This window comes from Mixophyes fleayi, chromosome 3, assembly GCF_038048845.1.
Source record: "Mixophyes fleayi isolate aMixFle1 chromosome 3, aMixFle1.hap1, whole genome shotgun sequence".
NCBI lineage: Eukaryota > Metazoa > Chordata > Amphibia > Anura > Limnodynastidae > Mixophyes > Mixophyes fleayi.
The window spans coordinates 183,513,241-183,536,778 of record NC_134404.1 but is presented as its reverse complement, the minus strand read 5'-3'; the positions used below and the strand labels follow the sequence as shown (position 1 = coordinate 183,536,778).

Here is a 23,538-nt window from a genome sequence, read left to right as displayed (position 1 = left end):
GCGGGGCAGGAACCCAACAAGATGTCCCCACGGGGAATGCGCCTTGGTGTGTGAGAGCAGTAGGAAACCTGCTTCAGATCCAGCTAAAATGACTTCATTAACAAATGTTTCCAGTTAGGTCGGGTCAGCATAAAAGCCAATGATTTGTTTTGACGCATAACAGTTAATCTGGGTGGCAGGGAAAGTAGTTAATTTTCCAATGAAGTAACTTCACAAATTCTGTGCAAACCACCTTTATTTGTAACAAATCAAATGTGATGTTTTTCACGTTTCTAGTTACATAGTAAATCTTTGGGTGGAAACATCGTTAACATTAGTTATTTGTTATACATGAGATGATAGTTAATATAAAGTGATGTTACCTTGTGACACATTGGATTGGTAAAAGCTGTATAATATAGTGCATAAATGTGTTTACATGAACGCCAATTATAAGCTGGATATAGATGCGCCGCTTGTTTTGGACAATGGACTGTGATTGTGTAGTGATGCATAGATGATTCTTGACGCTGCCTGCCATGCTGCAATCACTAAACAAATATACCGATTACATTGCAAATAGTCACATTTATTCCAACCTTGCTGCTTAAAGCGTTTATCCGTAGATCATCACTGTAAAGGATCACAGAACAAAACACCATCAGATTAAACTGAAAGCTTATCCATACGTCTCTTGTAAAATCTACTTGTTTTCTCCAGCAATTCATTTCAAGATATACTAGATATCAAACTCACAAGAAACTCAATGTTGCAGTTTCTGAAATGATATAAGAGAATATGGTAAGCAGACATCGTTATATGATGCCATTTAATGGTGTTTAAAGGCATTACCAAAACTAGTATTAATGAGAAACTAAATCAGATTACTATTCTTACAGAAACGAAAAAAAAGTTTAATAGATGGCAAATATCGCACACGGAACCGAATGCATATGATTGCCAAGACCGAATTCCAATATAAGTGGCAGTGAGTGCAGTACCGCTTCATTATTGGAATCCTAATTCCCATCCCCTTCTCGGGAATGGGAGGATACGGTATAAACGGCGACTTGTGACACCGGTTTGATCGCTTCTAATATCAATGTTACATTTCAGCTATGAAATTACCGGTCATGTAGCAGATTGATAAAATCAAACCGATTTATCCGTTGCTTAGAATATTTTATGTAATTTAATTGTGCAGCTCTTGACTACACAACATTATTGTTCCGCTCTGGCTTTTCATTATTGTTTTCTGACACTACTCTTATTTATAAAACAATGAAGATCATTCAGGACCTGTAATTTACCATTAAAGAGGTAGTATTAAGGTGCCAGCCGTGTGGGCACCAAGTGATCTCCGATAAAATATATCCGCGCCGGCACCTGCGTTTGTTGTTTTGCATCCCCCTAAACATCCTTCCATGTGTGTGATCTGGTTCCTGTGTGTAACTGATCACTGCAGATCACGGGGGCAATCATAGCAGACATCCAGTATTGGTGGCATTAGGGGTGTCTGACTTATCTAATTTGTTTTCAACAAGAGGCATCAAGCGATTTTGTATCAAGTATATAGCAAAGATTCTCAGCACTTTGTTTCCCAATTACAATTCTCCCAGTACAGCCGTGTAATTAGTAATCTAAGCCTGTGATTGCAGGGATGTAACTGCGAGTGGCTTCCAGTCTGCTTTCCACTACAGCCTGTGCTTGATCCGACACATATGTAAAGCTATCCAATTAGTTATCCTGCTCAGAGTAACACAGATTAGTGATCTTAAACATACCGCCTATCAGGCGAGCGCATATTTCATGTTTAAATAGTTGAGCTAATGATGATGGGGGCGGCACAGCCACAAGTGTCCCAGTTGCAGCAGTGAGATTAAGATGATCTTTAACTCTCAATGATTGACAGGGCGGCGTTGTGACGTCACTGGACACCCCTGGTGCTGGGCTCTCGGGTGGACACGTGACCGAAAATGTCGTGTTGCAGGGAAGCGCGGGCTGTTCGAATTTATTTCCCGACATCACCTATTCCTCTATTCATTATTGTTTGTTAGTGTTACTTTAATTATTTGAGTACATGACGTAAAGTATCCCCATAAGCCTTTTTATAAAAGGTTTTAATTAATTGTATAGCAGCACATCACGTAAACTGGCACTAACATACCCATAATGAGGTAGCTGAAATACATGTTACCCCTCCCCAAAACAATAGATTTAAAAACACCACTTGGTTTGTGTGCCCATCCTACCTAGACCGCGAGTCCTTCTCACTGCTGCCCTCGGCAGTTTCCCGCCCAATCTACCGTCAGCAACACGCGTTCCCGCCAAAACACTGCCTCGTAGGGCGCTGCTTTTTATAATCGCTAATAATATGGACTAATTTCGTGCTAAAAAACAAAGTATATAGTTGATTATTACTTTTTTGGTACTATAGACTTGGAACCGGCACAATGCTGAAGTCAAACGTAAATAGAAGCAGTAGTATTCCTAATGTCTCCCAATGTGGCTTGTTTCTCGGTTTCCTTTGGTGACAGTATTTACACCTAACAGCAGAGGCACCATTTTCTTTGCAGTCACCGTTCCACATACACACTACTGCCCGGGTCTAACCAGTTCTATGAGAATGATTGTTATCAGTCAGTCCCTGCAGTCTGACACAGCTCCCACTAGTGACTGCAAAGAGTTCAATACACCCAAGTGAAGTACATTTATTTATATTGGTAACTGAACGCATAAGCTGCACAGATGTAGGGTTGTCCAACTATACTAAAATGTTACATTTTATTTTCTACTAGCAAATCTAGCTTCAGAATATAGAGAAGTGATAGCAAACATATTTAAAACACTTGGCTACACTGTAGCACTGACTAGTATCTATTTTTAAATTCAAATATTCCCATCAGGGGACAATGCTTTTTTTTATTATTATTAAATGAGTGGGCTTTTTGTGTACAGCAGGTGTACATTACAGAGCAATCCTTTGCTAAAATATTTATTTTGATAGTTACGTTTTACCAAAACATTTTTGTATACAACTTTTTGTTCACAGAGGTTTTTGTGGCATATATGCAGCTGTCTTTTCTTTCAGGTTAAAGGCAATTCTCATATGTATGTAGCTACTTGTAAATATTATTGTTTTACATAATAGCAGCGTGCAATAAAATGTACAGTGTCGACCTTTGTCGCTTGTACTAAGTACAATATTCTAGTCATGACTGTTCCATCTTCATCATTTTACTAGAATTTCAGACTAAAATACAAATACAAAATATCAAAATAAAGCAGAGCTGGATCAGAGAAATGGGCAGGTGATTTGGTGGGACAATTTTGAAAAGTTCATATTTTGTAGTAAGATACATTTCCATTTTGAATGTAACATTTTATACCTACTTTTTTTTTCTTTGTATGTTTTATGTAACTTAAAGCCAGGTAATTAATGGTGTTTCTTAATCATTGGTCACTTGCTGGAAGATTTTGTCAGCAGAAGTCTGGCACATGATTACAATGCATTCTGTTGTCATGTAAACAGAAAGGGAAGACTGCATAAGTAAAATGACCCCCTAATAACTGGAGTACTTTGTAGTTTTATAGACAAAAACATTTTACTAAGTGCCAGTTAAATGGCAATAATATGTTTGCTAATCTATCAAAAGTTTTTTGGGGTTTTTTGGGATTTTTTTTATAGCAGACAATGATTGTTAGCATTTTAAAATAACTTGTGCTATTGCTTTGGCAATAACTGTTAAATTGCACCAAAATTAATTTTACATGAACATTTTCAAGCAATTAGTGTGCTCTTAGAAATATGTCTTTATATGTGTTTCCCAATCTCTTGTTTATTTTGATACATACAATGTGTAATTTTTAATAGCTTAGGGAAAGCTTTAGGGTGAGTGTTTTTCCTACTTATTTTTAGTTCCTTTTATAAAAAAAAAAAAAAAGGGAAGGTAAAATGTGGCGCTGTGTTTATAACAAAGTCAATAGTGAAAAGTAATCAGTCAAATATACAATCTTCTAACACACTTCCTTTTGAAATAAGTGGCAGCCAACTTATGTGAAACCCACTGTGAATCCAAGAAAGAATTCTAACAATAATAAAAGACAAAGGGTGCCATCCAGTACAGTAAAGTTATACGGGTACTTTATATAAAGTGCTCTGTGCAAAATAGCTTTCTACATATGTGCAAAATGTGATTTAAAGCTCATCTAATCGACTAGGATGATTCCTCTATATTTCCTTCTTCATAGAACCCACGTACTAGCTATTCTGGTGGCTCACAAAGGCTTTCCGGATACCCTCCTGCAGGACAACCCATAATGTAATTTATTATTAGTGTCCTTCCTGAAGATCAGATAGATCTTGGGGGACACTAAACACATATTTACTGTTTTACAGCAACTGGTTGTTTTAACTGGCGCTGACATACCAGCTCCAGCTTGTGATGAAACTAATGGTTAACTTTTTTGTTACCCCTGTGATCATGTGATTATTGGTGTCTATTGGATGCAGAGGTCCTGTATATATTGAACTGTGGTCTGTAGATGCTGTGCAGATATAATTGCACAGTCTGCAACTGTTCATAATGTTTGCTGAATATATGTGCAGAGTCCTAGGGTGGCATTAACAACATGGCTCCAAGTGTGCGTTCACACATAGCAGCCTGGAGCCACCATTCTTATGTGCTGTGTTTTTACAGCACATAGCTTTAATGTCCCACCAAAGTAAAAAGGCATTTGTTAGGTGCTAAAGGGTTAAACCAAGGCTGGGTTTCTATGTTTTAGGGAGAAAGCTGGGGATTTAGAAAAAAAGAACTGCACAAAATACATCTTATTAAATTCAAGTGCAAGTTCAAACTAATAATGAATTCTACATATACATATATAGTACCCATTGCAATATGTGTTTTACAGTCTTCTGTAACAGAAATACTCTCTAGCAAACACTAGTTTTAAAATTTTATTTTTATTTTTCTGAAAAAAATAATGGTATAAAGACTTCTTAATTTTATTTATCAGATATCTTAACCTGGTTTCAATTCTTGGCATTTATGGTGATTTTCAGAATTTGTTATCTTATAAGGCATCATCTGAGCCGTTCACTGCTTTGTTGTATATTGTTCAGTATGATGGAAGATTAACACTACCTCCTTTGAACAGCTACATTTGAGACCTTTTCTTTTGATATTTGTAGTGCATCTCCATATTTACAGCAATTTATGAATATTAGCACCCGGGATAATGTTGTTTTTGATTTCAACTAAAACATATTCTGGTGATTCCTACATAAATTCACAATAGAAGCCACCACTATTATCTTATAATTATGCTATGCAGCTTGCCCACATGAAAAACTGATACAAATAACACAAATGAATGTCTGTGTCACCGTTACCCCTTCTATACTCAACACAGTATGTAGAATTTTTGTTTTTTTCCTGATGTAGCTATAACTAAAGACATAAAATACAATAGCTATATATAGTTGTCGACAGCAAGTATTATTTTTATAAAGTATTTAGTTAAGTCATGTTCAATAGCAAACTAAAGCACCCTTCTGAAGATAACGAAAATATTCAGTGTACCAAGACTGACAGATAGACTAGGGCAATTGTTGAGGACACAACTGCAGGGCATTATCACTGATACTTGTCTCCTCTCTGCAACTACTAGTGCATTATGGAAACGGTTATACTTGCTGCCTTATTGAGAAACCGCCTGTTATATCTTTGACTGACTGTCACAACAGAGGAACATGTGTAGCTGCTTCTATAGGGAACCAATAGTTGCAGAAAGAAGAGAATTAGTGAAAGTGCAACAAGCAACTACAGGGTAGATTAGCTCTATCACCTGAAATAGCATAAAAAATATGTAATCATTTCCAGTGAAGTGAGTTTTCATTTAAATTTATGTCTCAAATTTCACTCAAGTCTGAAAATTGGTTCCCAGCTTTTCTCCAAACAGACAATTTGTACATACTTGTGCAGTTCCTCTATTCAAAAATGGCCTTTTTCAGCTTTAATTGTAGTTGCAGTGAACCAAGAACATAGAAACAGATAATCTGGTGCAGGTTCACTTTAAAAACATTCATAGTATCTTGCGCACTATGTAATTAGCAAAAAAAAGGAGTTCCTCCATTGCTTAATTCACCCACCATTTCCTATGGCACACTCTGTACATGCTACATTCTATTATGGGCTGGCTTCTTGTAGACCTCAGAACAGGATAGCTATGAAGTTTAGAAAAATCCAGTGCGGGAGCAGGGTTTGTGTGCTGACTGCTGGAAATCTGAGCTGAGCCATTAGACTACACTGGCTTGCTCCCTGACCACATTGTTGTATACATTAGGTTCACTGTTATTAAATGCTCTGTCCTGCTCAAATGGGATCATGGAAGGACCCTGTTTTTTGGATAAGCTACATAGTGTACAAGGCACTATGTGGAAAAGAAATAAAATAGTAACTGAGAACCTGATAACAGGTTCACGTTAAAGGTTTATTCAAACATGTAATATATGTGCGATATCTATTTATTGCTTAGTAACATTCACATGGATATTGCAAACACATATGGACCTTTCATACAGATGAGCATAGCAAGCAACAGAATTTCTTTGAAATATATTTGACATGTTTGTTTTAATACACAGTCATGTAAAAGATGATTGATCACTAATTCACAGTTTATATCCATGCAAACTCCATGCAAAATTCTATTTGTTAAGCATCGCATGAGGGTTACTCTGCTATTAAAGTCGCACATAACTGTAAAAATAATGTTTTAAATACTTTTAAATATGGGGTTGTGTTCTGTGAGTAATGGTGCATACATATAATATAAAGATTATTTTTCTCTGTTTCATGATCTTGACTTGCTGTGCGAGAAAGTCCACTGTATCAGGCTTCCTAAACTATAAACAAAACTATAATGGTTATTTACCACCATTCCTCAAAGATCCTAATTTGCATTAAAACCATATCAAACAATCAGAAATGAGCTTTTAGCTGCCTAGTGTAGGTTAGACATTAAAAGCAAATGTCTGGTTGGTATGGTTTTAGTACAGATATACACCTTTGAGCAGGGTTTGTAAATAACCCTCTATATAATCATACAAATGTGTATGGTATTGCAGTGCAGAGTGCAAAATAGCAAGCCATTATTGTGGAACTAAATCCAAAACTCAAAATGCATTATATAATGCAATATAGTAGATCATTTATTGGAGTCACTTACCTTTTGCCAAATGTTAATAGTGATCAGTTAAGGATTCTGCATATTTACATTTTTAGTTTTTACCTGTTAATTTTCCCTCTGTCTTAATTACCAGATTGTAATAAATGAAGAAAATAACAACAGGCATGCAGGATTATTAATGTTACTCTTGAGAAAATAGTCTCTTAAGAAATATATGTGAATGTTCCTTCCTAGTGTAGAAATTGCCAACCCATATCTAAAACAAATCCAAGGAAAAAAGGAAGTTAAATATATTTATATCCAAGGTGCGCTCCCTTAAGTTAAAGAAATATGTGTAGAAGTGAATAAGATTAGGAGAGAAAGTGCTGTCAGGACAATTAAGACCACTGTCAATGTAAAGGCAAAAGATAGTCGGGTGCTCTAAAATTTATATATATATATATATATATATATATATATATATATATATATATATATATATATATATACATATATATACACACACACACACACACACACACACACACAGGGTGATTCAAAAGTCACAGTACACCCTTTTATTTCAAAAACTCTACAGGAATTGGGCCAATTTCAAGATGGCGCCCATGTTTGGTACATACCGTAAAAGATAGACCACGTCACCCATACCTTACTGGAGTATTCAGGTTTCCCAATTTCCTGTAGAGTTTTTGAAATAAAAGGGTGTACTGCGACTTTTGAATCACCCTGTGTGTGTATATGTATATATATATATATATATATATATATATATACACACATACACATACACTACACACTAAAGAGAAGCTCACATCTATGAGTTGTTGATATATAATATTAAAGTAATAATAATTTACAATTCTCCCAAGGGTTGTTGAACCATACAGGTTTCAATTGTTCAATATATAGGAACTGCTTTAACATATAATATATCAACCTTCAAAAGTCCAGAGGTATAAAATCTGGATGGGTGGTCTCTACATGGTTCTTGCAAAGGAAAATTAAGTCTCACTTTGGAATCCCTATCAATGAAGTCCACCAGATATATCCATAAGTAAAACTCAACTAGGCAGTGCTGTTATACTTATCACAGTGGTGCTTCAGAGGACCAAACTATTCCTGTGGTCATGCTCATAATACACATTTTAATATGAATCTGTACTTGGCTTGGACCAATCATTATCAAAGCATCTACATAGTATAGAGACACATTCTTTTTTTCTGACAACTGGAGAGTAAGCTAGGCAACAGTACAACAGAGTAAATGACAACTGCCATGTGATTGTGTGTTTGGACGAGTTGGACACTTGCTAAGGCTAGTTATTGAAAATGTAAAAAAAAGTCTGCAAATACAACCTGTTAACTTGCTCCTTTCACTAATATGTCTGTTTATAGCTTTGAATTTGTGCTTGTTTTTCCTGAATTAAACATGTTCTGACAGTGTTTCTGTGGTCTGTTAATTATCATAGTCTGATATAAAATTCATTAGGTCTAATTAAACAACTGTAATAAAAATAAAGAACTAATAACAGCTTTATTATAGCAAAATAATATTTTTTAATTTGCTCATTATATAATCTCATGAAGAAAATATGAATCAGACTATGCTATATATGCTATTACTCACAGTATACTGGCTAGCATTCTCACTATTATTCAAATAAGAATTAAATGTTGTTTTCTGTGATATGGTTATCAAGTGCAACCCACTGTAGGGTCGGAATAAAGATTTCTGGCCAGTACTGTGAAAGAGAAAACTGCTCATAATTTCATTAAAGAGGTATTAATGAATTCATATCTGCAACATTTGCAAATTTTGCGGTCAGAAACAAGGTAAGTAATCGCCTTTTAACATTTGCCGTAGCACAATACAGTTACCCTACATAATTCCTGTTTAATTCAGAAAACGTACTTTAAAGAACCACTGAGCCTAAGATAGGATTTGATCGATAAGCACAATAGTGGCAAAGCTGGCAATGTTTAATAAAAACAAAAGTAGTAAAATTGTATTATACAGTTAACAAGCAACTTTTTATTGAAAGACTGTGTGCACACTTTTTTTTTTATAATGGTGCTGTTTTTTTATTTAAAAATAATGTGAATATGAAAAATATATATTAGCTTATATACAGTAACAAAAGAATAAACAACTAAGCATTCCTAAAGATTTAAAAATGAGAGAAAATACAGGTCTCAAAAACTGTAAAAATGACCTTAAAATTAATTATATAATAGTTTGAATATATATATATATATATATATATATATATATATATATATATATATATATATATATATTTCTCATTGTTTACATTTTTTCAAACACCTTCATTTTGATGTAATTCTAGAAAAGTATTTCTTGTTAAATTAGACATCCACACTTTATTAAAAAAAAAAAAACCTCACATTAATGGCTTTAAAAGTGCCATTATTTCTTTTTAAATGAAACTTTCATTGATTTCAATTGGAAATAAAAATGAAGAGGGGGACAAATATTAATACCACTTATGAATTCTGCACATTATGCACTCACTCTTATATACAGTGTATATGTTACATATTAGTGAGACAAAATTTATCCTCTGCACTCACTTTTAGCAGTATATTAAAACCACTATGACATTTGTTATGCTAATTAGCGAATTTAAAATGCAGTGCGTATGGAAAACTGAATGTGAGTTCCATATTACTATGGCGATACGTGTTCCCCTGGCATTCAATAAATGTTGTACTTGCTTGGGGGCTGGGTACTTGCCTTTGAAAACAGTATGTGAGACTCAACTTACCTGTATCAAGCATAACAATAATTGTGTTGTAATTCTGTTTGAAATTATGTTAATAATATTGTGTTGGTTCCCCTCCTGCTGCCAAAACAGTCCTGTAAGTTGCGAAATGGGGCCTCTATGGCTCGGTCTTGTTTTTTCAACGCATCCCACAAATACTCGATCGGATTCAGATCTGGGGAATTTGGAGACCAATTCAACACCTTGAACTGTTTCTCATGTTCCTCAAACTATTTCTGAACAATTTTTGTAGTGTGCCAGGGCACATTATCTTGCTTAAAGAGGCCATAGCCATCAGGAATACTGTTGTCATGAACGGGTTTACTTGGACTGCAAAAATGTGTAGGTAAGTGGTACATGTCAAAGTAACATAAAATCCAAGATTTCTCAGCAGAACACTGCCAAGAGCATCACGCTGCCTCCACTGGCTTACTTTCTTCCCATAGTGCATCCTAGTGCCATCTCTTCCTCAGGTAAAGGAAACGCATACCTGGCCGTCCACATGATGTAAAAGAAAACTTGATTAATCAGACCAGGCCACCTTTCATTGCTACATGGTCCACTTCTGGCACTCACATGTTCATTTAAGGCACTTTCAGCAGTGGACAGAATGGGCACTCTGACCGGTTTGCAGCTATGCAGCAAGTTGCAATTCACTGCGTATTCTGTCACTTATCTATCATAGCCAGCATCAATGAGCCTTGGGCACATATGAGCCTGTTGCCAGTTCACCAGTTGTTCTTCCTTAGACCACTTTTGGTAGATACTAACCACTACATACTGGGAACACCCAACAAGAACCCTGCCGTTTTGGAGATGCTCTGACCCAGTCATCTAGACATCACAATTTGACCCTTGTCAAAGTCGCTCAGATTCTTATGCTTACCCATTTTTCCTGCTTCCAACACATTAACTTCAAGAACTGACTGTTTACTTGCTGCCTAATATATCCCACAACTTGACAGATGCCATTGTAGCAAGATAATCAATGTTAGTCACTTGTCAGTATTTTTAATGTTGTGGTTGATCTGTGTATGCAAAATTATTATACCGTTTTTAATTCAATCAGTTCAATATATATAGCTTCCAAAATGCCATAATGTTTAATATATTGCTAAATACGAGCCGAAATTATCAATTTCCTCTAGTTAATAATATATGTGCTCATACTCATTGTTATAATTAGTTGTAGTTTTTAGGGTTTTCACTTCCTTTTTTATTCTACCGCACTATATACTATGCAATTTATTAGGTTTTTTTTAAATGTTTTAATTACTTAAGGTGCCCTTCTTCCCAATATAATAAGAGGGGTTCCTGATTGTGCAGTCAAACAAATTTCAGGGGCTTGTACTCAAGTTTAGGAGTACCCCATTTTTCCCTTATCCACTGAGTCTACAACCCACCTATCCCCATGCACCAAAAATGTCATAGAGTACACTTAATTGTACACCAGGTTGCAACCCCAACTATGTTGTGCCCTATACTGTGAATAAATGAGTCACATTCTTGAAATTCTGAGGTTGGAAAGAAGCATAGACCTAAGACAGTTTTTTTATTTTGGCCATTTAGAGAATACAAAAAACAACTAGTTAGTCAATTCACATCTATAACATGAGAGAGTGCAGATAAAACAGATAATTGTAACTAGATTGAAAGGGGGTTCGTTGATCTCCTTTATGAGAAAAGACTGTGCAGGCAAGATTTATTTCCAACTGAAAACAACTCCACCCAAAAGTTAATATTCAGTACAGGGGCTGGTCCACTTTTGTTTTGTTTCAAACAGCCCAAGCAGATGTCAATGCACCACAACTGTGAAATTCCCATTCATATGTGAGACTGTTGGAAACACCAGGGACCCTGACAGACACCCAGTATGTAAAGCTTTGTTTTCTATTTTAACTCCCTGAACAACCAACACATACTACATTTTACAAATTAAGTGGAGGCATCCTTTATATGAGTATATGATTAGTATATAAATACATTCAAGGCTGATAATTAATACGAACACATCTGATATAGGAATAGGCCAGTAACAATGTGCCAATTAAATCTCCAGGGAATGTCACATGATGCTAAGTTCTTAAACCCTATTATTTACTTTGTTTATAAGACTTGAAATTGGGGCAGGGTTTAAATGATCCCCAAACATTGATTATAATTGTCTTATTGTCATCAGCAAACTAATCAATTTTCATATATATACAATCATTAATTCTTAATGTCACTAGCAAAATTAGTTCTGTGGCATGCCACGATAATTCTGTTTGTGGATGTACTTATTTCACCTGAAAATCCTATCAAAGCTGCAGTTCATACTTAGGATTCCACAATTATGTTAACTCTTTTATAATTGCATTACAAACTTTGAGTAGCTTTTCGATTAGATTCCGTTTTATGCACTTCTTGCTAAATTACATTGTTTGGACATTAAACAACATACGGTAACATACATTATGGTACTATTATAATAATATGGTAATATTGTGTTAACATGCATGTCACAATAAACAAACACACGTTATACTATATATATATATATATATATATATATATATATATACACACACACACATACATATATATATACACACATACACATGTTTAATTTATATTAAGTTATTTTTCTTTTTAAACTTGTGTTACTTTCTGATATTTCATGACTTTTGCCACCACTTGCTCCAGCATGCAAATGCAAAGTGAGAAGACAGACTCAGGAGAATTCTACAAGTGGAGAGAGACTAATAAAGTGATAATAGCATGTTTCTGTTTTGTTTTTTTTAAACACACATTTTTTTACACAGCCCAAAAAAAATGAATTTGCTAATATTTTTAAATTATCTCAACACAATTGTAATAACATAATTGCAACCATTTTACAGTACAAATAAAGTGCACAAATAATTAAAGTCAGAGGCAGGGATTATAAAGGCATAGTAGTGTCGGTAAGGATACAGTTGTCAAATGCAGATTAAGCCTTTATATTCTTTTGAATAAGGAGCAAATGTATCTGCCATGCATAACTTTGTTGAGAATATCAAGCTAGCATTAACAAATATTACTAATGTAACTTCATCTAAAAGGTCTAGTTCACTAAAAACGTACACAGTATATGCACCTACCGAAAGTGGTGTGGTTTTACTCATTTACTAAATATCACATAATATTTAAGATACACTGTAGAGAACATACTGATTAATGGTTTATCACCAAACAAGTAGTAATATGTTTCTTATCCAAGGGATTAATAGACTACAATTGCTAAATGGCAAAAGAGAAAGAATACCATACGCACTTGATAGATCTGGTAGAAAATGGGTTAATGAGAAATGGAGCCAACACAAACATGCAAAATGAACTGACCTGGATCTTTGGGCACCTTCTTGAAAGGTCTAATCATCTTCTACAGCACCTAGAAGTCAGATTTCTAGTCAGTGTCATGACAATTGTGGTTTATTTCCTCTTATCTGCTTTTCATTACTTCTAATGCCTCATTAGAAGTCATAACACGACAGACTGTTGACTATTGTGAACCATTGACCTGTGAATTGCATTTTCCAATTAACTTACCTAGCTCCCGAATCAACAGATGCCAAAACCAAATGGTGTTCCCCGTTAAGCAAGAGGATCCCCCTACTATAGAAGGGGCAGTGTAAGTCCTATCATACTGGTGTAGACAAAGGATGGTATCAGGTCAGAAAACCTCACATCCCCAGCACAATAGAAGGTGTTCTTTCCATTTATTAATATTTGATGGCAAAAAGTAACCAGAGGACGAGTTATTATTCCTCAGCAGTGCTTATGCTACACAAGAAGGTCAATAGAAATGACGTTGTGTAAATGTGGGGCTCCTGTTAATTCGACATTCTACATTGGGGACATTCATGTCTTGTCATTGATTGGTCACTGCTCAAATTTCCAATCAATCACTCTCAGCAACATTAGTGACACAAGTATGCAGACATGGTGAATTATTGATACTTTTTGATCAATCATCTCTACTCCAATCTATCATCAATAAAGTATCAACAGCATAATCACTATATTGACAGTTGGTGCTTACTTGTGGGAAAGGGTGGGCTCACACTGTGCAAAGAAAGCCTGTTAATTAACCACTTCTCACCAATGAAATGTTACAATTTAATAATAACAGCATTTACCATAGATATTCACTTATCATGTATGGGTCAGATGGAATATTCAGAAGCCTGTTTCTCACTGCTGATATTACATATTTAAAATGCCATAATGAAACCTCAAACAATTAAATCTCCACACATTTCCAAACATTGTGATGAGGTAGCAAAATTCCCACATCCAACTTCTGAGCCTGCGTTCATTTCACAGAGCTCTTGCTACAAAGCAGATAGTTCAGGTTGACTATCTTGGCCACTAATCAAATTTTGAATGATCTATGAATGAGATATATATTAAGTATATCTAGTTGTTACAGCTTAAACATGGACTTTATATATTTTAAAGGGACTGCTACTAAAAAAATGTTTGCTTAATTTAATCTACCGTGGGGGAAAGTATATTCAAGACATAGTTTTATGCTAGCTCTCTGTGGGGGATATGCGTAGATTCTGTGATTTGTGTCACAATTTGTGTGACAAATTGTGTCACAGTTCAATGGTTAACTTGCTGGTGGAATTTAGCTAGCGTATACTAACAGTGTTCCCTCTGAAACGCAATGCTAGTATTAGACATGTGTGGATGAGTACATATGCAGTGCTGTTTCTTCTCTTGGACAGTACTATTCTCATTTCATTTGACAATTCAGTAGCTTTAAAGGATCATTAAACCTAAAATACATGTTGGTTTACATAAAAAGCTGCTGTTCACATTCACAAATAAACATGCAGTGAGATTTCAGAACTACAGAAATGAGATTGTAATCGTGGAAAAAAATATTTTCCTACACACAGAAGATTTTAAGTTTGGCATCTCACTGAAACCTTGCAGCCAACCTAATTTAGCCTCCTCCAGGAAGTGGCAAAAGATGACAGTCAGTAGAGTACGATGCCCTCAGCTGCATAACAAATTTAAATACAATGTCAAAATATCATGTTTTGTCAAGATATAACAACAAACAAATGTGTTTATGAACGCTATAAAAAATATATTGTGCATTATTGTCAGATGCATAAAACTAATTATAGTAATAATTAGTTTTATGCAGGGGCAGCACAGTGGCCTAGTGGTTAGCACGTCTGCCTCACAGCACTGGGGTCATGAGTCCGATTCCCAACCATGGCCTTCTCTGTGTGGAGTTTGTATGTTCTCCCTGTGTTTGCGTGGGTTTCCTCCGGGTGCTCCGGTTTCCTCCCACACTCCAAAAACATACTGGTAGGTTAATTGGCTGCAATCAAAAATTGACCCTAGTCTCTCCCTCTCTGTCTGTCTGTCTGTGTGTGAGTGTGTGTCTATAGTAGGGAATTTAGACTGTAAGCTCCAATGGGGCAGGGACTGATGTGAATGAGTTCTCTGTACAGCGCTGCGGAATTAGTGGCGCTATATATATAAATAAATGATGATGATGATGATAATAACAAAATATCCCACGGTCCCTAACCTCATATTCTTAAGGCAGAGTAACAGGCTCCAGCCTGGTGCCTAATATAGGGCAAGGCAGAATAAACTCACCAAGCTGCACCCCTTGAGTTGGGTGATGGACAGGTGAATGTCATGGCTCTGATACTACTGCTGGAAGCTCGACCTGACTACTCTCTATTAATATTAGCTGGTGGCCCTACGGTCCCTCTCTTGTACTAGTGGAGGCGATAACGCTGCCATCTACATTCACTGATCCTGTCATGATCAAACAGATAGGGTGTATCTATGAATCCAAATCATGTTTTCTTATCTTTTTTTTTATTTTATTTGTTGTAGTCAAATCTGTAAGTAATGCAAGTAAGTATACAAATATAGTATAAGTTCACATATATAGAAATATGAATAGTACACTGTGTCTTTAAATGTTATTAAAGATAAACTCACACTTGCACACTTTAGGGAGTGAAATAAAATCACCTTATACGATTTTGTTCACTGACAAATTGTTTCATTTATGGCATATTCCCTGACCAGGGGAAGCATGGATGAACAAAAGTATACTGTTAATAAACAAATAGTTTTGTTTTAAATGTTTCTAAGGATAAAACATATATTGATATTATTAACCTATTACAGATCAGTTTACAGAGTATGTTTAGTAATTAATTTAATAATGGTATCCTTCACAGAACAGCACTGAAATTTTATCATGTCCCTTTTAGTTTGAAGAATACCATATAGCATGTTTTTCTCCTTTTGTTATCCTGTTTATATATAAAATAAATCAAAGTCAGAGAACAAAAGAAAATATATTTTCCTCTGATTTCTCCATGTATAACATAGTGCCAGTCCATAATGGCATCTCATAGTCAGAGACTGTAGATTTGTACTGGGATGCATCACCAATATTTTCCGTCAAAATGCATACATGGATAAGAGACAAATACTCACAATGTCTCAGTGTAAGTTGGCAGATGGTTGCACACTGTGGACTTTGGCTGACCAAGTTAGATGGTCATTTTGGCCTCACACATGGAGAGTCACTGGGGTAATTGCGTAGAAAACAACCATATTTCTCGACATGATTGCTCTGTATCTGTGAGCAAATATACTAGGTTGTGAAGATGACAACTATCATAAACAGCGACTGTATGCCATCAGCACAACTTAAATCTCTCAGTTTTGTATCTACTTAACAGCCAGAACTAGCAAAAGGCAGGGAACAAAATACAACAATAAACCTGATTGTTTAGGCATGTATATATCCATTTTCTAGTTATTTTTCCAAAGTGAGCATCTCCATTGAAAGCTTAGTAGTTACTTTTTGATTAATGTTTACTCCTCTGCCATTGGATTTTTATTCCTAGTTGTAACACAACTTTATTAGACAGAGAGAAGTCTTTGCAATATTATTTTCCATCAATTCTGAACAAAATGCTCAAAAGCAATGACAATCTTAAATGCGGTTGTACTATTTTTTAGTAATTGGAAAAGCAACTATTCCTTCAGACACCTCCAAATATTGTCTTGTATGGCTGTAGCTTAAAACTTTTCTAATATTTGTAACATGTATTTTATATAACCAAGTAATAAAAACTGTCACAGCAACATGATTTCCTTATTAAATAGTATTACATGTAAGTTTGATATGTTAAAAGTTTTACTCAAGATTTAGCTCATCACTATGATTTTCTTCATAGCATAAACTCCATGTATTATACAATGAAGCAGCACTTGCACTAATGGCAGTACTGAACCTAACGACATGCTAAAATATTGTGCTAACTATTGGGGTTTTTTTATTGATGGTTTTGCTTTACTTGGTTGAATGAACAAGAAACACTCCTTCTAATAGGCACTATAATAAAAAGTTATATTTTCTCCTAAAAGTACTTGAATACAGTTGTGTCAATTTACATTACACATATGTAACTATATTATTCATACCAAGGTTTTCTGCTTTTCTCTTCAAAAAATATAAAGTTTTAGTTTCACAAGTAACAGTATTTTGATACAAAAAATACTAAAATATTGCAGAAACATAAATGTTTACATGTTTGACAAACAAAAGTTGTAAGCAAATGCGGTAGTTATCTATTTACCCCATTTAAATATATATTTATTACTTACAGAACAATGAGTTCTTGCTAAGCAGGGTCTATTACTAAACAATCTGTTAAATAGATAAACTATATAGAAACATTCAATTGCTAAGAAATTAACAGAAAGTTTTTGTTGATTTTTTTTAACACAAACCATGTGTGTTTTAATTGACATGTAAATCATGTTGACACACATCTAAGAAACAGAGATATTTGTTTTACAAAAGATTGTGCAATAAAAAAGGTTTTACCTACACAAAAACAAATGTGTAGGTAGTGATACACTTGTGTCCTCAAAATAAGGTGCAGAGATAAAAGGGAAACTTGAAGTATCTATACAACTGAAACTATGATAATTATTAAAGTGCTTAAACTATGACTTCAATAAAACAGATGCACTTTACAAATATTCTGTTCTACTTCATGTTATTATTTTATACCTTACAAACCTTTAACAAGACTTCAGTATTTTATTTGGTTTTCATAACCATCCTTGTGCACATGTAGATTTTCTTCCACTTAAAAAACAAATTATATATTTTTCAAATCATGAACTATTCAGTTACTGTGCATAAAATTAAATATGTTTTTAAAGTATAAAGTTAAAGCAACAATAGAAATAAGGAGGTTACTTTATGTTTACTTTCAATTGTAAATTAATTTATCTCTCATAGGTTTAAAGTTATTTAGTCAGTAATTAATTATTGTAAGAAATATTGCAATGAAGGAAAAAGGGCCACTCACTTTGATAGGGCACATACTTTAGAAAAAGGACAAATAACTGTTTATCACTGATTAAAATATCAATGATTAAAACATTTGAATACTTAAGGTAAAGCATTTATGTTAAAACTACATAGACCATGATAACACTTTTCCTTCCTACCAGTGGCATGCATGCAAAAATACACTGTTTCAGAATACAATCAGTTTAAGCTATCACATATTCTACTGATATGTACAATCTCTGAGTCATTCTTAGATAATCCTAGAACAGAAAACAATAAATCCATAAGCTTTATTTCACATGTTCTCTAGATATTAATTTATATTGAATTAAATATTGTGGGGGTACAGTTATTATAGCCATCTTCCAGTTATCTTTAAAAAATATTTATGTGATGACAGATGTACTTTCAAGGGCTCATTGGGATGTATATTTATTTCATTCAGGTCTCCTACATTTGCTTGTATGAAAATCTGGGGAAGAGTTCATTACAACATATAAAATAATTTTTTTCAGACAAGAGCAGCATTGGACAGTTTTGGTGCAGGTACACTGCAGATTTCTCTAAAATATTTTAGATATCACATAACTCTAAATAAAATCCACATGAAAACTTCTTATCAAATCTGCATATTTTTATGAGCTTAACTTCTATTTCAAGCATATTATACTTCTTTTTAAGCAAATATGCATTGCAAATATAAAATGTAGTAAGCTAAACTACGTCTATTTAGAAGATGTAGCTTTTATCTGAGCAAATAATAATAATGGTAATAATAATACATTAGTTTTGGTTATTTTACTTTAATTAGAAAGAATTTTAATCAGTGAGAGGCATGTTAAAGTAATATTTATTCCACTAGAAAGTTTGATTGGAGAGAAGTATTAAATCAGAGCTTAGAAACTAGTACAGTTGAGATAAATGTGGTAGCAGTCTGAATATACGAAATGAGGATATTTTGTTACAATATGATCACACAACAGAATATACAAATATTCATAATATCAAGTCATAATTCATGTTTCAACTTTTGTATCTGAATATGCAAATTTAAGATAGCATGATTTATTTCAGAATTTTAATGTATATATAAGTGTATGTTTTTAAAAGGTATGACAACTTCATTGCTTAAAATCAAAACATCACCATTTGATACAATATTTGCAAAAATTGTTGTGTGAATTTTATTTACTTTGTTTCCTGTTTATAGTAATTGGTAAAAACAAAACAAAACAGGAAATAAAATGAATTTAGTGAAACTGATATTCCAGATAAAAGTAGCTCCATTAAAATAGATTTAAATTCCATTTCTTAATCTACAGATTTTCAGTTGTGTCTCCAATAGAAACATAGTTTTCTGTAATGGCTGTTGAATACTTATTATTAATATCTATTTATAGGCCTCCACATGAGGTCAGCAGCGCTGTACAGAGAGCAAACAAATGTAGAACTCATCCAGAAATACAACTGATACTTTTACTTCATTTACAACAAATATATTACTTACTGCTATTATTCTTTAATACATTTTGCCATTACATCTTCTTTTTAAGAGAATTAAAACCAGTTTCCACCCGATTTGCACTAAATACACCTAAAGATATCTTAAAAATGCACCATGTTGCAACCAATAAAATATCATTACTTAAGTAAACATTTATAAAATGTAACAAAAAGGTTATTGTTCATTTCAGTTGGCTACCAATAAATAACCACGCCCATCACCTCCACTCCATTAAAGAATAGATGGCCCAGTAAAGCAGTATGACACATTCACAATAACCATCAGATAAAACCGTTCTGTTACAGATCACATATTATTGTTGCCAACATCCAACATTTGACATTTAACTAGTGAAATATAATTTGTTACCAATTCATTTTATAATGTAAACACACATAACCATACCACTATGATTATGTCAGCATTAGACTATATACAGAAAACTTGTTTTGTTACAATATTTTTAGGGCAGATATTATTTTAGGATAATTTCCCCACATTAGCCATTTTTTCTGAAGAACTTTACAAATCTATCATATTAAACAATTTCAACACATGCCAGTCATTAGTAAGTTATTGCTAACTCTTTATACCAGTTCATGCTAACCTTCCCTCATCATCATCATCAACATTTATTTATATAGCGCCAGCAAATTCTGTAGCGCTTTACAATTGGGAACAAACATTAATAAGACAATACTGGGTAATACATACAGAGAGAGAGGTAAGAGAACCCTGCTCGCAAGCTTACAATCCTTGCTGTCATATGTATATTTTATTAACAATTTGAATACTGTTTCCATTCTACATGACTCTTAAAATGCCTCCTTGCCATAATTACATTTGGGCTTACTTTCCATGCTGGAAGTAAAAAGAGAGTGTATTGTATGTGCTGTCCTATTAAGCAGAGCATTAGTCAGTGAGTAGACACCCCACACATGACAACTGAAAAAAGTAATATAATACATGGTTTCTTTGCCATGGTGTAATTAAATATACTGTGTAATTATTGCCTAATAAGACATGTTTCGACTATAGAAATGCAAAATTTAGCACTAAATCCATGTGTTTTAACAAAGTGATACTTCCTGATAAATTGTTAGAAATCTATTTTATAATTAACATGTGTCAGTATTCATTGCGAAGTATTAGAAAAATATCCTCACCTATTTTAATTTACATTTAGTTCTCTAAGTCTTAACCAACATTTAACCCATAAAAATGTGTATATTAAAATATCCCTATAAATTTAAGTGTAGTCATTTTATTCTGATTTTAAAGTCCTCGATTACCCAATTGTAAAAAAAATTGCTTTGAAATATCACCATTGCCAAAGGAATAAATTGTACAGTTATTACATACCAATACTTGTTAAACAACTACTCAGATATCTTTATAAACAATGGCCAACATGGAAGCACAAGTTATTGATTTGAAAAATATTAAAAGGTAAGTACTGGTACACATATCTAACATGCCTGTTACATTTACCACCAAATGAAACACAGAAAGTGTAAACATCCAACTAATGAAAATGTCAGACCCATAGTTCTCACCCATTTAAATATCTAAAACATTTTCCCCACACAACCTAAAAAGAAAAAAGTTTAATTCCTCAAAAATATTGTTAAATAACAGTCCTAGTATTCTGTATATATGTCGGCCCATATATATATAATGCAATGTAAGTAAGTAATATTCCAATAAATGAACTTTGGTAAATATAACAAACATATTAGACAACACATGTGCATCCGATTGCATTTAGTAACTGTGCTATAGGCCATGAATTAAACATAGTATTGTACAACATATTTATGTTTTTATCTATGTGAAATGACATTATAGGAATATATTCCATATATTTATGCTTTTATTAAACAGTGGAAAAAAATAAACTGATTGCTTCAAAATGAGCTGCATGACCTCCAGCCTAGTTAGTCACCTTTGACCTGCTAATTTGGTGATCCTGCATGATGTGGTTTAGCAGTAGTTTATCAATAAATGTCCTGTACTCAAAATCAAGGATCGCTAGGGAATATATTAAATACACAAACACACAATTGGCAAGTGATGTTTATCCTGTTATAACAATTACATATTAGTTTGTCCTGTTGTGACTGATCTGCCATAATGGCACTGATGTAAATGTGCGTTCTCACATTTCTTCAAAGTTCAGTTTATAACTTTATTGGAGTGATCTATTTCAGTTATGAGACAGAAAATGTGACTAAACAGAAACAGGCTGTTTAAAATGGCCCTGACAGCACAAATTTCCTTCGCTCACATCCTTGTATTTCAATGAGACTGTCCTCATATCGCATGTATTTTAAAGCCCTGCCCCCACAACACTGAACCAGTAGTTAAACAGCAATGCAGGAAAAAGACATCGATTCATATTGATTAACCCACAGTAGATCCATTCATTTGTCAAGCAATGCAGTGTGTCGTTGGGTTTCCTAACCTGATCACTGCATGATGGGAGGGGAGAGTAGAAACGCAAGCCCGTAGCATCAATGGGAGCAGCGAAAGCAAAAGAACGAAAGCATGGAGCGCCAAAAGAATCGGTGTGAATGGAGAGAGCTCGCGAGTGAACTGTACAAGATAGATAGACAGCCGCTAGCGGCGGACAAGTAGAAATGACTTACTTACTGCCCGGGGGACAAATGATGTGAGCTCTACCATCGCTCTGGGAGAGGAGGGGTGCGCTGCCAACGTGCGCATGTGTCTCAACCACATCTCCGTCTGCTTACAGGGGGGAGTGCGCCCCTGCCAGCACACAGAATGGACAAGGCAGAGGGAAAGGGGTGCATGTTTTATCACAATTTGCAGCGTAAGGGGGGATGGTGTTGGCGGTGGAGTAACAAGAAAGGCAAAAGAAAGAAAAATAACAACAAAGAGAGTCGCAGGAGAGGAAAGCACTGTCTCTGGAGGGGAGATGCTGCCAATCAGGGGGAGGAGAACATATCTGTAAGACGGGGCTTTTCAAAGACACTTGTCTGGGTTGTGGGGGGTTTGGAAAATCATAGTTATTGTGATGTTAATGAGAAACTAAGGCCATGTCCACGGTTTATTGAGTGGTTCAGTTTGGTTTTATGGAATTAAAATAAATAAATAAACTGTGATAAAGTACATCACTAGTGTCATGGGTGTATTAACAATAATTTAGTGGTGTGTGATGGCTGTGTCCTTTTTGTGTGTCCATAATAGTAGAAAATCACAACAGCTGAAATTTCAATTAAAACAATACTGACTTCAATATATTATGCAGGGATATTGTAACAATTGTTAAAAGCCCATGTTACATACAATTATTTGGTAATCATGACATTTAGAGGCGTATGTATTATTAAGCACATTTGCAACACGATCCATTTCAATCCTTATTGCAAAGATAAATATTGAAATATTGTGGCTATTTATTACAAATCTTCATTAGGAACAATAGTCACGAAAAACTGCTATTCCTGCGAAAACCTGCCTCCTATCTCATCTATAGTGGCCACTTTTGCGATTGTGACCGGAGGGGAGAGCCGGTAAGTTGCAGTGAGGGATTTGAAGATCCCTCTACCGCAATGCTCTACCGCATAGGCTTCAATGGCTAACACCAGCTGCAGCTTCGTGCACAAGTTCCAAAAATCTTTGATTCAGTCCTCAAAGCAGCAGATAACGTAGATAACTGCTGTAATGCC

At 34.5% G+C, this 23,538-nt stretch overlaps 1 long non-coding RNA gene across 2 annotated transcripts; it reads right to left on the bottom strand.

The window, feature by feature from the left end:
* Nucleotides 1-227: 227 nt before the first annotated feature.
* Nucleotides 228-22,579, bottom strand: LOC142142827 (uncharacterized). Of its 2 annotated transcripts, none has more exons than XR_012689345.1 (3): nt 22,495-22,579; nt 13,320-13,368; nt 228-757 (listed from the first exon to the last, which is right to left on the bottom strand). It is a non-coding gene; the product is annotated as an uncharacterized LOC142142827 (long non-coding RNA). The 2 variants fall into 2 exon arrangements; XR_012689344.1 differs by lacking the exon at nt 22,495-22,579 and adding an exon at nt 18,064-18,132.
* Nucleotides 22,580-23,538: the final 959 nt, after the last annotated feature.